At 42.8% G+C, this 13,021-nt stretch overlaps 1 protein-coding gene and 1 long non-coding RNA gene across 3 annotated transcripts in view; one reads left to right on the top strand and one right to left on the bottom strand.

The window, feature by feature from the left end:
* WNT7B (Wnt family member 7B) overlaps positions 1–13,021 on the top strand; it is an 88,934-nt gene that overhangs the window by 10,452 nt on the left and 65,461 nt on the right. The gene's annotated exons all lie outside the window — the stretch shown is intronic.
* Positions 2,140–11,738, bottom strand: LOC115493427 (uncharacterized). The gene is made up of 3 exons (XR_005979007.2): positions 5,455–11,738; positions 3,276–4,107; positions 2,140–3,068 (listed from the first exon to the last, which is right to left on the bottom strand). It is a non-coding gene; the product is annotated as an uncharacterized lncRNA (long non-coding RNA).

Below are 13,021 nucleotides of genomic sequence, written 5' to 3' on the forward strand. Positions count from 1 at the left end.
TGCTTCCACATCCTTATAATTCAATATCCTTAACAACAGGGCTTCTCAACACTTGCGGGAAGCAGATTAGAAGGAATGCAGATTGTTTTTATGCCTACAGAAAAGTGGTCATGCCTAATCCCTAAAGATTAGGACTGCTGGAGAGAGTCCCTGGAGTTTACTTCTTAATCCATCAGTGCCGGAGGGAGCTGCACAGGTAGAGAGAGAGCCCTCAAGGGGGTAGTGGGCACAGCTTCACCAGCAATGCCGAGCAGCCTGGCTGATGCTCCTGCTTTAGCTGGTGCAGTCAGAGTTACACAGGCTGGCCCACTCTTCCTATCCTGGTTAGATCAGGGCAGGATCCACTTCCATGATTAAGCTGGTTGTTACAGGGATGGGATTGTCTCTGGCTCAGTCACTGAGCTGCAGCGGAAATCCATCATTTCCCTGCTTTTGCACCTTGTTCATTTTATAACTGATACTTTAGGGGAAGCTTGCTCTCTCAGCCTCTAGTTATGCAGTGCACAATGCCCAAGGAGAGCTGTTATATTCTCCTTTTACGTGGTACTGTGATAATGATCCTCTATAAGAGGATTTGTAAGAGGACTTCCTTCCACTTTACCATCCCTCAAAGGTGTGCTCGCTTATAGACAGAACAGCTCAATCTTCAAAGAGTATCAAGTATTTTCAGGCTCATCTAAAGCTAATGCTTTTGCTACGTAGAAAAGAGAAAGATAAAGGATATTTTTATGCTGGACTGCCATAAACTTGGCTTACCTGCCTGACACAGGAAATTTCCATGTATTGAAGCAGCTACACAAAGATGGGAGAATGATTGTGATATGATTTCTTGGTGGTTCTAGGAGGTAAAGTCCAGCATTTCACTGTGAGACCCAGAATAAAATACCCTGTCTAAAATCAGAGAGCTCTGGTAAATCTGGGACTGGCCACTCCTCTCCTCTTAAGCACTCAAGCCCTGAATATCCTTGGATCCAAATGCATTTGGATGAAGGCAACTCTCTCAATCCTTTGCAACAATCAGGTTCCAGGAATTAGATGTTTAGTACACCTGGAAATTGCAAAATTTAATTACTTTAGAAATTAAAAGGAAAGGTGGCAGGATCCAGAATGTGTAGGATGACAGCGTGGAATTACGACATATGTTGTGTTACTAACATAAAATAAAAAGTGGGTAAAAAGCAATATGAAATATTCAGATGAATAGGTAAGGATGAATACAGATGTGTTTGCATATTAAACACCCAACAAGGCCAATCCCTCAGAGAAGTCTTTCAAAGAAGGTGTTAAAGAGCTAAACAAAATGACCAGAAATTATGCAGTTAGACTAACAACCACCTTTTTTTGCAATGGGAAAAGCACCATATGTACCTGGCAATGTGGCATGCTGAGGGTAGAATGCTGGCATATGCTTTGTCAGTGCTTGGGACTGGGGCTGAAATGCAGTGAGAGAGCCTCCTGACCCCAAAATATAGTTTAACCCTCCAGTCCTCCCAAGTTACCCCAAGCAATAAAAACCTAGCTGTAGATCAAAGGAGTTCTTCAGATATGCTGACACTATGAGTTACAGAATTGGTTAATGTTGCAAGCCCAGTTTCTTCAGCCCACAACTTTTGGATGTTGTTCTACCCTTTGTGGACTCTCACCAGTGCCTTTCATGGCTGCTGGCAAAGCATGTCTACCTGTTAATTACCTGACAGATGAATTTTTGCAATACAACTCACCTGTCTATTTGGTTCTTCTCACGATATTTGCTCTTTACCCCTTGATGTTCCACTGCTCTTCTGTAGAGCATCTCTCCAACCTACCCCAGGTATGTAACTTGCATAGTGTTACAGTAAAACTCTACATGGAAGGGTTCTGTGAGAGCCAGACAGGCCTCTATCTGTGAGAACTGTGACAGAAAAGCAAAATCTCCATGACTTTTTTGTTCTGGAATTGTGCCATGCACGTGTGAACAGCCCATAAATGAGCTGATGAAACTTGTCACTGAAAGCTTCAGGTTTACAAGCCCAGAATTATGTAGGAGGATAAGAAAGTCCAGGAGTGTAGGCACAGGAGTACTCTGGAAGAAAAGCCAAGGAAGGCATGTTTCTGGAGAATGTCTTTCAGTCTTTTAAGGGTTATTAGAACCCTCTCCTCTTTTGCTGTCCCTTCAATCCTCCCCCAAATGTAGATCTGTTTTCTCTCCATTGTTGATAGCTGCATAGAACTTGCTGTTAACTTCTTACTAGGAAGTTAATTCCAATATATTTGCATTTGCTACAACACATGTCTAAGGAACACTGCAAATTCTGCATTAGCAAAAATGGAAAGAAATTCTAGATAAAGAGACTTAAATATTTGACCAGTAGGTTTTTCTGTCTGTATGCATTTCTATGACTTCTCCCTTCCCTTACTGCCAAAATGTTTTTAGGACAAACCTTTAGATAACATGCTGAGTTGTTTTTTCTATTCTTTTCTCTTTCTTTCTAAAGTCAGTTTTCTGGATGGAGCTGAAAGTTTGCTGCCTTATTCAGTTCTAACAGAGTATGGGCAGTTTTACTGAAGTTAAGATAGTTACAGCCAAATAGTTGCTCTCATCATAAAAACATCTTTCTTCCACTAGGATCTGATAATAAGATAATTATAACCTACTAATTATTTTTCAGCAAATCATAGCTTCTTTAGAAAATCTCAAGACAGAGTAAATCAGAGAGTTATTGTATCTTTCTTTTCTGGAAATAATTTTAATATCGCATACAGTTTGTACTCATAACACTGTTATCATTTTGAACATTTGTTTTTGTTTCAGCCTATGCTTGTAGATCAGATTTCCCTCAAAAAAGGCTAAACTTCACATTTATGCAAAAATCCCACTTAATCATCATGGTGACAGTCTTTGTTTCAGCACTTTGTCCGAGGTCAGATTTCACCCTGAGTTCCTAATAAGTAGAGAAAAGACATCCAGTGGTATAGCAGGTGTGCAAGTGAAGGAAGAAGTGAGGGTTAGGAGTTCAATAGTGGCAGAAGGATTTCCCCTGTGTAGTGGCACCAAGTCCACTGGTCCCTGCGCATCCCAAATGTTTTACCTGAGGAAGAGACACACTGTTACTGGGCAGTGACACCACTTTCAAAGCTGATGGAGCTCTGTGGACTTTGCTGGCAGATTTGTGATGCAAAAAGTAATGCTGGTGAGTTGGGTCTCCACCAGCACACTTGGAATGCACGACAAAGGCATTAAAAATAATTTCCTTCTGAATGGCCATCACTGTGTAGAATTTTGGGGGAGCTCTTACCTTTTGTCTTTTAAGCACTACGTGCCTGTAGTTTCTCTCCCCTGAGGCCATATCCACAGCTCAGCAGCTAGTAAAGCAGGAGGAACTCTGCTGCAGTCAACTGAGTGACTCCAGTGCAATCAAAAAGAGTACCAAACAGAAAGTCAGCACCAGCCTTATCCTTACAGTATCCATTTCAATGCAGCCTTGACACAGGCTGCTATTTTATGCAATTTATAGGGAATCTGACCATAGTTCGCAAGAACATATACTAACATATACTAAGACAATATTAGTAGAAGGCCATACACAGACAAAGCCCAAAATCAGTTCCATGGGCCACTGAAAGAATTATGGCCTTTCGAATCAGCAAGACCAGACATAAATCCAAAACCTTATTTAAATTTTTGAGGGGAGAAATATATCAAAAGCCTTGAAGCATTTGCTGTTGCATGTGAAGTATTGCAGAGAAGCCCAAAGCTGGAAGTATGCATAAGCTAGAAAGATATAAACCACTTTCTGCATGCAAGCAGGATCTGGGAAATGTTTTGAGTTGTATCCAATTTAAAATTTTAAAGTGCTACAATACTGTGACTGGATATAATATGCACCTTACTAGTCTGGTTGAAGTGAGACATAATTATCAAATGTGACTACTATTTAATAATAATTTCTTTCATTCAGGCATTGTAAGTGAATGAATCCTACCAGTATTCGAGTGAATTGGGCAAGGATCATTTTCCTCACTGCTGGGGTGGAATGCAGCAGTTGCTGTGCAGTATCCAGCAGATCTGTATGGACGTGCAGGACCAGCACCAGTCCTGACATTCCTGGCAGCAAGGCAGGAAAGCATCTGAAAAAGCCCAAGCACATCTCTGATTGATCTGGACCCTGGCCAGGGCCAGTCCCTCTAAGCACTGCACTTTCCCATGGTGGGTTTCACTCTGTGGTGAAGATAGGAACGGTCTGAGAGTGCCTGATGCCTGAGATGCTGAATAGCAGTATCGTGACTTCTGCCTGCCTCAGTTTCCCACAGCTTTAATAGGGCAATAACAGCACTGGCAAGGCTTGAAAGTAGGGGAGGGGCAGGAGAGCAAGAGCTGCCACAGCAGTTTGGAAAGAGAAAATGCAGCGTAAGTGCTGCATCATTACTTTCAGTGACTCTTTTTCCGACCACAGGCACAAAGCCCGTGCGATTGCACTCGTCTGAAGCGCGGCGTCACCATCGCCCTCTTCACCACCATGCCCAGCACGGCCTTGGGGAGAGGTCAGGGGAAAAGACTGCTCACCAAAGTCATGAGCATCATTTTTGACAGTGCCTGCAAGTCCTGGCCTTGGAGAGCTGCTGGCAGGACATGGTTAAGGGAGCGCTGAGGGGAATGGCTGCATCACTCATGACTCCTCTGGCTGCTTGCCATGGAGCCATGTGACTCCTTGGTCAAAAGAGTCCTCTCAACCATGAGACACTTTTTTCCCAGTCTGGTTGTACCTTTTCTTTTCTGAAGTTAAAAGGAAACCAAACGTACCCGCAAAACTTTCCACATTAAAGTTATATTGCAGCCCGATGACTCAGGGTGAAAAATTCAAGGGGAATGAAGAGGAAGGGAAACATTCCTGAATCAGATCTGTTGTGCTGGGCCTTAAAGATGAATTTGCTGGATGGAGAACAGCTTTGCTGCAGCACAGTGAGCAAGACGTAAAGGATGTGGCTTAAATCCCTTCCCTGCTGCTATGGACTACTGCTAAATCTCTCAGGGTAGCTTCAAACCCAGTGGACTTTGACACTATCAAGAGGGCTGAGGGTGGAAGCACAAATAAACATGGCTTCCTATTCACAGTGACTTCCTTTTTCTCTACTCCCATGGCCTAAAGGATATATCAACTAGCTTTACAATTTTTGGATAGCTTTTTTTTCACTGGCACTGCGCACAATAATTAGATTGGCACATCCCTAGTAGACTCCCTGGAGTCTATTGTTCCTCTGCCTACTCTGTCTCTGGGGAGCTCTGCCCAGGGTAGGTGCTTCTGAGGGGAGGGATGGGGTCAGGTTATTGTTGTTAATGTCACTCTGGTTATGTTGTAAAAGATGTATCAAAGAGAAGGTTCTTGCACTATGACCTAAAGGTCATCAGACTCTGGATTAGGCTAATCTCTAAAAATTTGTCCCCTAGACAGATCTTTTCAACCGAGAGTAACTTACCTCTAGGCGCAGAGCTTTGTTACGTGTTTTGTGATCTCCATTGTTCCAGGGAAGCTCCACAGCTGAGCCAGAGGTTTGTTCTGTGTTCTCTTGCTGGGCCATGATCCACTAATTGTTGTGTTGAGGTTAGGCTTCACACCTCGAGCTAAGGATGAAAGAGAGCAGGGGGGATGAGAAGGCCTTGCCTGCAGAGGTGATGTGTGCCACACAGCCTCACCCAGACAATGGCTTTGAAGTCAGCATGCTGGATTCATGGTCAGAGCACCTTGGAAGTCATAAAGCCTGCATCTCACTGTGGCTTTGTGCTCTCTTCAGAGAAAAAGGGCAAAACATTTTGAAAATTGCCAGCCAAGAGGTTTTCCAGGCTTCTCTGTCTCTTTGGGACTCTTGTAGGCCGCACGGAGTGGTTGGAAAAGCTGTGGATGGAGAGTTGCAAGTTCAGAGATGTTCATTAACCAGTAACACAGAATGCAAGCTGTGCCAAGGGTGAGGAGGTGCAGGACAGGATTCAGAAACAGCAGCTTGCTCCTTTGTTTGTAACCCCCAAATGCAGACAAGCTTCTGAGCAGAGCCAAGGTCTCCCCTTGGTGTAAATACTCACTTTTAAGGAATGCACTTAAAGTAAGCACGTGTGCCTAGCCCTGTGTGCTCCTCTCCTTTCCCCACCCCAGTTATGTGGTGTGCCAAAGTCAGTTCCTCAGCAACAAGACTTGCCAGGTGGCACCTGATGAGATAATTGTGCCCCTGGGACATTAGGAGTACTAATGTGCAGCCAGGTGCTCCTGATCCTTCCATGTGGGTGTGATTTTCTGCTGTAACCACACCCTCAAGTGCTGTCCTACTGCAATTAGGAAATTTGTTCGGTTTGGGTCAAGTACTTCTATTAAGGTGCTTTTCACACCTAACATGTGCTGGCATGGAGAAATGTGTGGATGTCCAGGGCCAGGAGATGCACTAGGCTGAGGGGTGTTCCTCCAATGAACAGGGAAGAGATCCTACTCACCACTTTAACCTCTGCTTATGTCCAAATCTGGACCTTCCCTTCATGAAGAGCCATTAATCTGAGCATTGATTCAGGTGCAAATAATGAAATGGCTCCCTTGGACAAGATGCTGCTCCATTTTGGGTGTAACAGATGAGGAACCTTTTAAGAGTTTGCCACTTTTGCTTCCTGGGATTTCCATTTGGCAAGAAGGTCTTTTAAATCTTAGACATATGAGGGCCACACAGCAGGAGAGATCAAATAACAGTTCCTTTTTGTAGTTTGAAAATGCCTTGCTGTCCCAGGCTGGCTTGCCTTGCTGTCTTACTCCTGGTGTGGAAGCTAGAGGTTGGATCAGTCATAGCTTCTTATTAAAGACTTGGTGTAGCAAATTTATGCCCAGATAGGATTTTTTGAGGTGTATCAGATCTTTTTTTATATGATAGTTGCCATTGTATACCTAATGAGAAATCAGCTTTAGCTTTCTGATAATAGCTGGCACAGATTATGTACACTCTAAGACATCTTGTGAGATAATTAAAGTGTTGACTGAAAACAGCACAGCAAAAGGAATGTTTCTTGAAGTGGAACCACTTTACAGGTTGGCTGTGTGCATTTTGTTAAATGCAGTCCAGGTATAACTACCCTGACTTGGATGAATTCCCCAGAAATTGGCACCTTATTTTCTTGAGGAAAAAAATCTTGAAATTCTCTCAGTTTCTGGCTCCTTTTAAAATTAAACAGATGTATATGAATATACTGCTTGTGAAGGGTGCCTGAATCACAGCCCTGGAAAATGAATTCCTCTTCTTACCCACAAAACCAGGACAGCACAAGCAGAGGGTGTGTGAGCTTCCCCACTCCACCCCATCCCCATGTCTCATCCATGACCTAGAGGGGCAACCTCTAGCTAGGCAGGAGCGGGTGGCTCAGTCTCTGTACTTATTTAATCCTTGGCCAACCTGCCAAGGCTGCTGAAGAGGGTGCCAGTTGTGGTGGTGGTTTCTGTGATGTGGATAGTCATCCACTGGGAACTGGATTAAGACCATCAACTAGTTTCAAATACTCTAGGCCACAAAGCTTCTGCCAACCAGTAACCATTTTTTTGGTCACTAGCGACTTGGGTCATGTTTGGATCAGCGATGAAAGGCTCCATATCCCAATACCGAGCCCCTGAGCCATACAGTTTCCCGAAATAATTTTTTTAAAGAAGGAAAACATTATTTTTTTGTCCTGGATTCTACTTTGATCTGCTGATTTTTAATGTGCATATTGGCACTTTAAGACACATAATTTTCATTACTTGATTGTAGAGGGCTCAGATGATGGGAAGTATTTTGGAAGATGGCAGGTGGCAGACCCATGTGGTGTGATCCGAAATAAGCTCTCAGAGATAGTGGTTACACACTGGCACCCCAGCTTACATTATATTTTGACCTAAAATTGATTTTACACCTTGAAATTTATCTCACAAACCCTCAGGAGAAAAATTACCATTAAAATTGAAGATCAGATTCTCTGTTGCTCTTGTTCTTTCAGAGAAATTTAGTTGTGTGTCAGATCTGGTACCATTCCGAGCAGCTGTTTATATTGTCAGTGGCCCCTGTTGGTCTCTGTGCATGCCCACTAGCACTCTGAATTGTTGGGAGGTGATTTATTACTCAGAGATAGAGACTAAATCTTTTTGCTTAAATTGCATGGCCCAGCAGGGCACAGAAATGGAGTTACAGCTTAATCCCCAAGTAAGTTCTTCTCTTCAACACACCTGGGAGTGGAGTTAAGGCCAGCTGAAATACTTTTGTTGGCAATAAATTATATTTTTTCCTGGGGCTGTAGCTCTTGCCCAGAAGAGACCCAGCCCCAGAGAACACCCAGCAGCACATTTTCAGCATGTCAAATGGAATATTCTGGCCTTTCTCACGTAATATATAACCATGCAGCGTTGCCACCATCACTCCCTTGAGCGGAAGCAATTCCTGAGGGGTAGCTGGTTTTATTTTTCTGGAGGTAATTTCCATTGAAGCTAGCATGAGGGCAACACTTGGATTGCTTCAGTTCCTTGGAACAGTGAGTCAGCTGTCTCTTTCTTCCCTGCTCCACATGGAAGTGACGCATGCTGGGATAACAAAGGAGTGACTGTTAAGATGATAGAGAAATCTGAGCAAAATCCATTTGCAGCTATGCATATTCAGAAGCAACAAATAGAGGAAAAAATGTTGGTATTTCTTGATGGTATTGTGAGGCTGTGGTAGAACCTGCTTTCTCGCACACAGGTGAAGTGTCAGAGGCATCTTACCAGTGGTTTATTAGTCTTGGACTGTGAAGCATATATCTTGTATTTCCTTTTATTTTGTTAAAAAGAAAATTAAACTATTTTATTTTATGTATCCATCTGCTGTGAAAAGTTATCCCTGTTAAGAGAAATAGAGGAAGATAAAGAGTAGGGAAGAAATTGTGTTTGAAAGATTATATGTAGCCATATAGATACACATAGAAATAATAATTCTTTTTTTTTTTTTTTTTTTTTTTTAATAAGTTTGTCTCTTCTCTTTTAGAAGCTTCTCTGCTTATTTGGAGCCCTTTCTTTATAATTTCTCTTTCCAGGGTAGAAGCTTCCCTTTTAGTGACAGCTGAGGCTTAAGTTCATGGAGAGCTGCAAGCATACAGGCTTTGGAGAATTTGTAGTTACATATTTCAACAGACCATGTCACACATGTAGAAAACCAGAGATACACAGTGCTCAGCACCCTTGTATGTTCCCTGAGTACAAAGAGATTTTGCCATGCTTAACTTTCCTGAAACAAGCTCTAAATTTGAGTGGCATCTCAATTTTACTTTTTCCCTGCCAAACCCATGAAAAGAGACCTGAAAATGTATTTTGTCAGAGAAATCTCAGTTTGAGACACACAAGTTTATGTAAGTAAGTCAGATTTGTCCTTTCAGCTTGTTGGCTGTGAGTGAAGACCAAGCTTACCATCCTAGGAGTTTTGAGATGAGAGGTGATGAGGAGTGATGGTGGCATGGGAGGGACAGCCAGGGAGGGGCCTGAATATTCCCCAGGGAGAAGGGAATGCAGAGAAGGCTGGGGTGGAGAAACCCATCTGGAAGAAGATTAACAACTGAAAGGAAAGTAAGAAGTCTATGAAGCCTGGAAAAGGTGGATGTGGAGGATGAAAGAGGCTTTAGGAGAGCTGCCAGAGAGGGAGCTTGTTCTTGGGAGGTTCAGCATTTAGTGAAATCCTTGCTCAACCCGTCTTGTTGGTCCAAGTCATGACCCCATCATCTGGTCTGAAATTTAATTACTTGACAGCAGCTTTTTTTGCCCCTCAGCATGAGGATCATATCCTGTAACCAGGATGCAAGTGGGGCGTTAGGAAGTGTGCTCAGGAGGTGTGAGCAGCGTGGCTCAGCAAACCCAGCTCAGCCCAGAGCCACTCTCTGTGCTGCTGTGACCTGTTTGTCCCCAGCAGGATGTGCCTGACCATTGCTGGCTAGGGAGAGACACAGCACAGGACAGCGTGCAGGTCACAGCCTGCTAGTTTCAACCACCAGAGCATGATCCCCTTTTTCAGGGGAGAAATACAGGACAGAGAATGTAAAAGAGATAAGAGACAAAGCAGAGTTTACACCAGTAAGAGAATTTGGTATTTGAAGAAGATTTTCTGCATGGCTCCTCCACATAAATTGTGCTCAGCTCTATGGCTGCAGGATTCTGGGGTCTCTGATGAAGCTCTTGAATTGTCCTAAGGACAGTTCTGCAATTTAATGTTCGAGAAACACAAGGCCTTTACATGGGTGCACTTATAAACTTAGAAATTCAGAAATACTCTAATACTGGTGGTCAAAAGAGATGCGGAATAAGGTCTTTACAGGTTTTAATTTGTGGGCATGGGCTAAAAATATGGTTTGGCCTGAGAGTTTACAACTGCAGTGTGCACTGGGAACACACAGTATTGCAAAGCTTTGGTGCTACACTGGTGTGTGAGGTGGAACTCACGCAGTCACTGCCGAGGGGATGCTCAGCTTTGCCTCTTCAAAAGCCAGCTTTCAGGAAGTATAGCATTGCTTGTGTGCAGCCAAACCATAAGGGATTTTTTTTTTCCCAAATTAAATTCAGTTCTTTCCTTGCCATCTTTAGAACTATTTTCAATATTTCAGCTGACTGGGATCCAGTTTTTTAAATATATATATATATAGGACCCTTTGCTTGGCACAGAATAAAGACTTTGGATTTTATAACATTTATGCACTACAAGGGTCTAGTTTATAACTTTGTGAAGTGTTTTTGGGATATATGTTTTTATATAAAACTAAGTTCAGAGCAATTAATATTTCACATCTTCTCTGTTGTTTTTTTCATGGATACAAATATATATAAAAACTTTATAAGGTATAGAAAGGCTTCAGAGAAGGTCTGAGTGGCTTTGAGATATTCTTTTTAGCTTTTCTTAGAGTCCTCTTTTCAAAGTTACATACCATTTTAGTTGAAATCAGTGCCTCATCCATACATACATGATTTTGGTGTGTGTCCAAGCCTGATCCTCAGGGTTTCACTCAGCAGTTTTCACCAGGGGCATATATGTGTAGACCTGAGACCAGGCAAATGTTAACACAAGGTGGTTGCTGTATCTCATCCTCCTCAGTAACTCAAACTCCTTGAGATAAAATTGGTGTCTGAAGTAAGCTATCTTATCAAGGTTTGTCTCAATGTAGCTATGCCATTTCAGTCTTGCCATACAGTTGGAGAGGTGTACTTCATTTTTCTTTTTTCCCTCTATTGTTGTTTCTAAAATAAAATGCTTAAGAAAGGAGATAACTGATAGAGAAACACATGAAACTCAAAGGAGGCTCAGACACCACCTATGACTCCCTTTGGCGTATCCTTCTATTTGGAATAAACCCCAAGTCACTCATTTTCCCAAAGATGTGAACCCCAAAATACACTTCCCAGGGACAAGGGAGCACCTGGCAAATACCTGGAGAGAGACTTACCCCCATGTTCAGCAAGATGTGCAGGCACACACATGCAGTTTCCCGGGCAGAAGAGCAAACGCTGGCTCCAGTGTTCCAAGTTGAGAACACATATCTGGGCAAGCATAGGTTATTATAACTCTGGACAGCAAACCACAAAGGCATTCAAAGAATCACCACCACAACATTTTACAGAATATTATTACAACTGTCACTAGGAGTTCTCTCAGAAATCTGGAAATTGCAAAGGACAAAAATTTAACCACTGAGGAGCAGGGAATTCTCAAAAATTGTCTGGCAGTATGCTGGCATATTTGACCAGACAGAAAGGTGCTAGACTTTGCTGCTAACGATCTTGGAGTGCAAAGAGGGAAAGTAATGTCAAAATAATATTCATGTGCCTCTCTTCCTTCAAGATCCTAACGCATTATCATTAACGTTTTCATGTCTGCTTGCTCTCCTCCTCTATATTGCGCCATCTCTGAAGCTGGACTAGCTCCAAAGACTAACTTAAATACTCTTCAAAATCTCACATCTCAGTAGAGCTGAGATTTTGGAAACAAGTTTGAGTTTTAAGAGAGAGAAAGTAAACAGAGCTGTTCTCATACAACCTGTGCCAGCAAAATGCATCACATCGAGATTGCATTTAAATTTTATCTGGGTGGGCATGAGCTCTTGTCTGTTAAAAGCCTTATTTTGTGCTTTTGTATATTCTGATAAGATGCATGGCATTTTGTGTTGCTCCAAATTTTAATTTCACAGTATGAATCCTTTCCCCTTGTTTCCTTGATGCAAGAGGCTAGCAGAAGAGAAGTAGGGATATGGACACAAAGATCTGAAAGCTGGCACCTTTGAAACTTGGGAAGTTTGCAGAGGAAGGGGTTTTGGTAGTGTGAGTCCTTGGGGTATCTTTTAGACAGGAGGTGGAGCAAAGATACAGAGCTTGAATTCCTTCTGTGAGTCTCACATCAGCAGTGACTGAGGAATCTTCTTCATGCTGCATCCTTTTTAGATGCTACTTCAACCCGAAGTGATCCATGAGCACATTGCCTGAAAGCTTTCGGTTGCATTACTAGGAGTGAAATGATTAAGCACACTAATCACCATTTCTGCCAGATTTCAGGAAAAGCAGATTTGTGGCATGAACAAGCTGGCTGATGTTTCTCTAGGACTTCCTTGTGGGATTGCTGCACCCAGAGCAATTCTGTACCTGCCTTCTCTGTTCTTCTGTGATGTTCTGGGCAGAAAAAAAGTTTATCCTGGAAATACCTGAGAGAGCACGAAACATTATTTTTACTGCTAGTCATGCTCACTTCCCTCCAAAACCAGGTGTCTCTAACACTGACAGTTCAGGTTCTTGTCTGTAACACAGTATTGGCACTGTGGAGGTGTGAAAGTGCCCAGGTGTGCAAAATCCTTTTGGCTGGCACTGCTCTGATGACTTGGCATTTGGTGAAGATCTGCAAATTGAAGTTTAACTTCAGTTTGACAGGACAAGAGGACATCAGCTAGGGGAGGGTCAGGTAGGAAGTCAGGAAGAACTTCTTCATGGAAAGGGTTGTAGACATTTACTGCCTAGGGAGGTGGTGGAGTCCCCATCCCTGGAGGTGTCCA

Source organism: Taeniopygia guttata, chromosome 1A (assembly GCF_048771995.1).
Source record: "Taeniopygia guttata chromosome 1A, bTaeGut7.mat, whole genome shotgun sequence".
Classification (NCBI taxonomy): Eukaryota; Metazoa; Chordata; class Aves; order Passeriformes; family Estrildidae; genus Taeniopygia; species Taeniopygia guttata.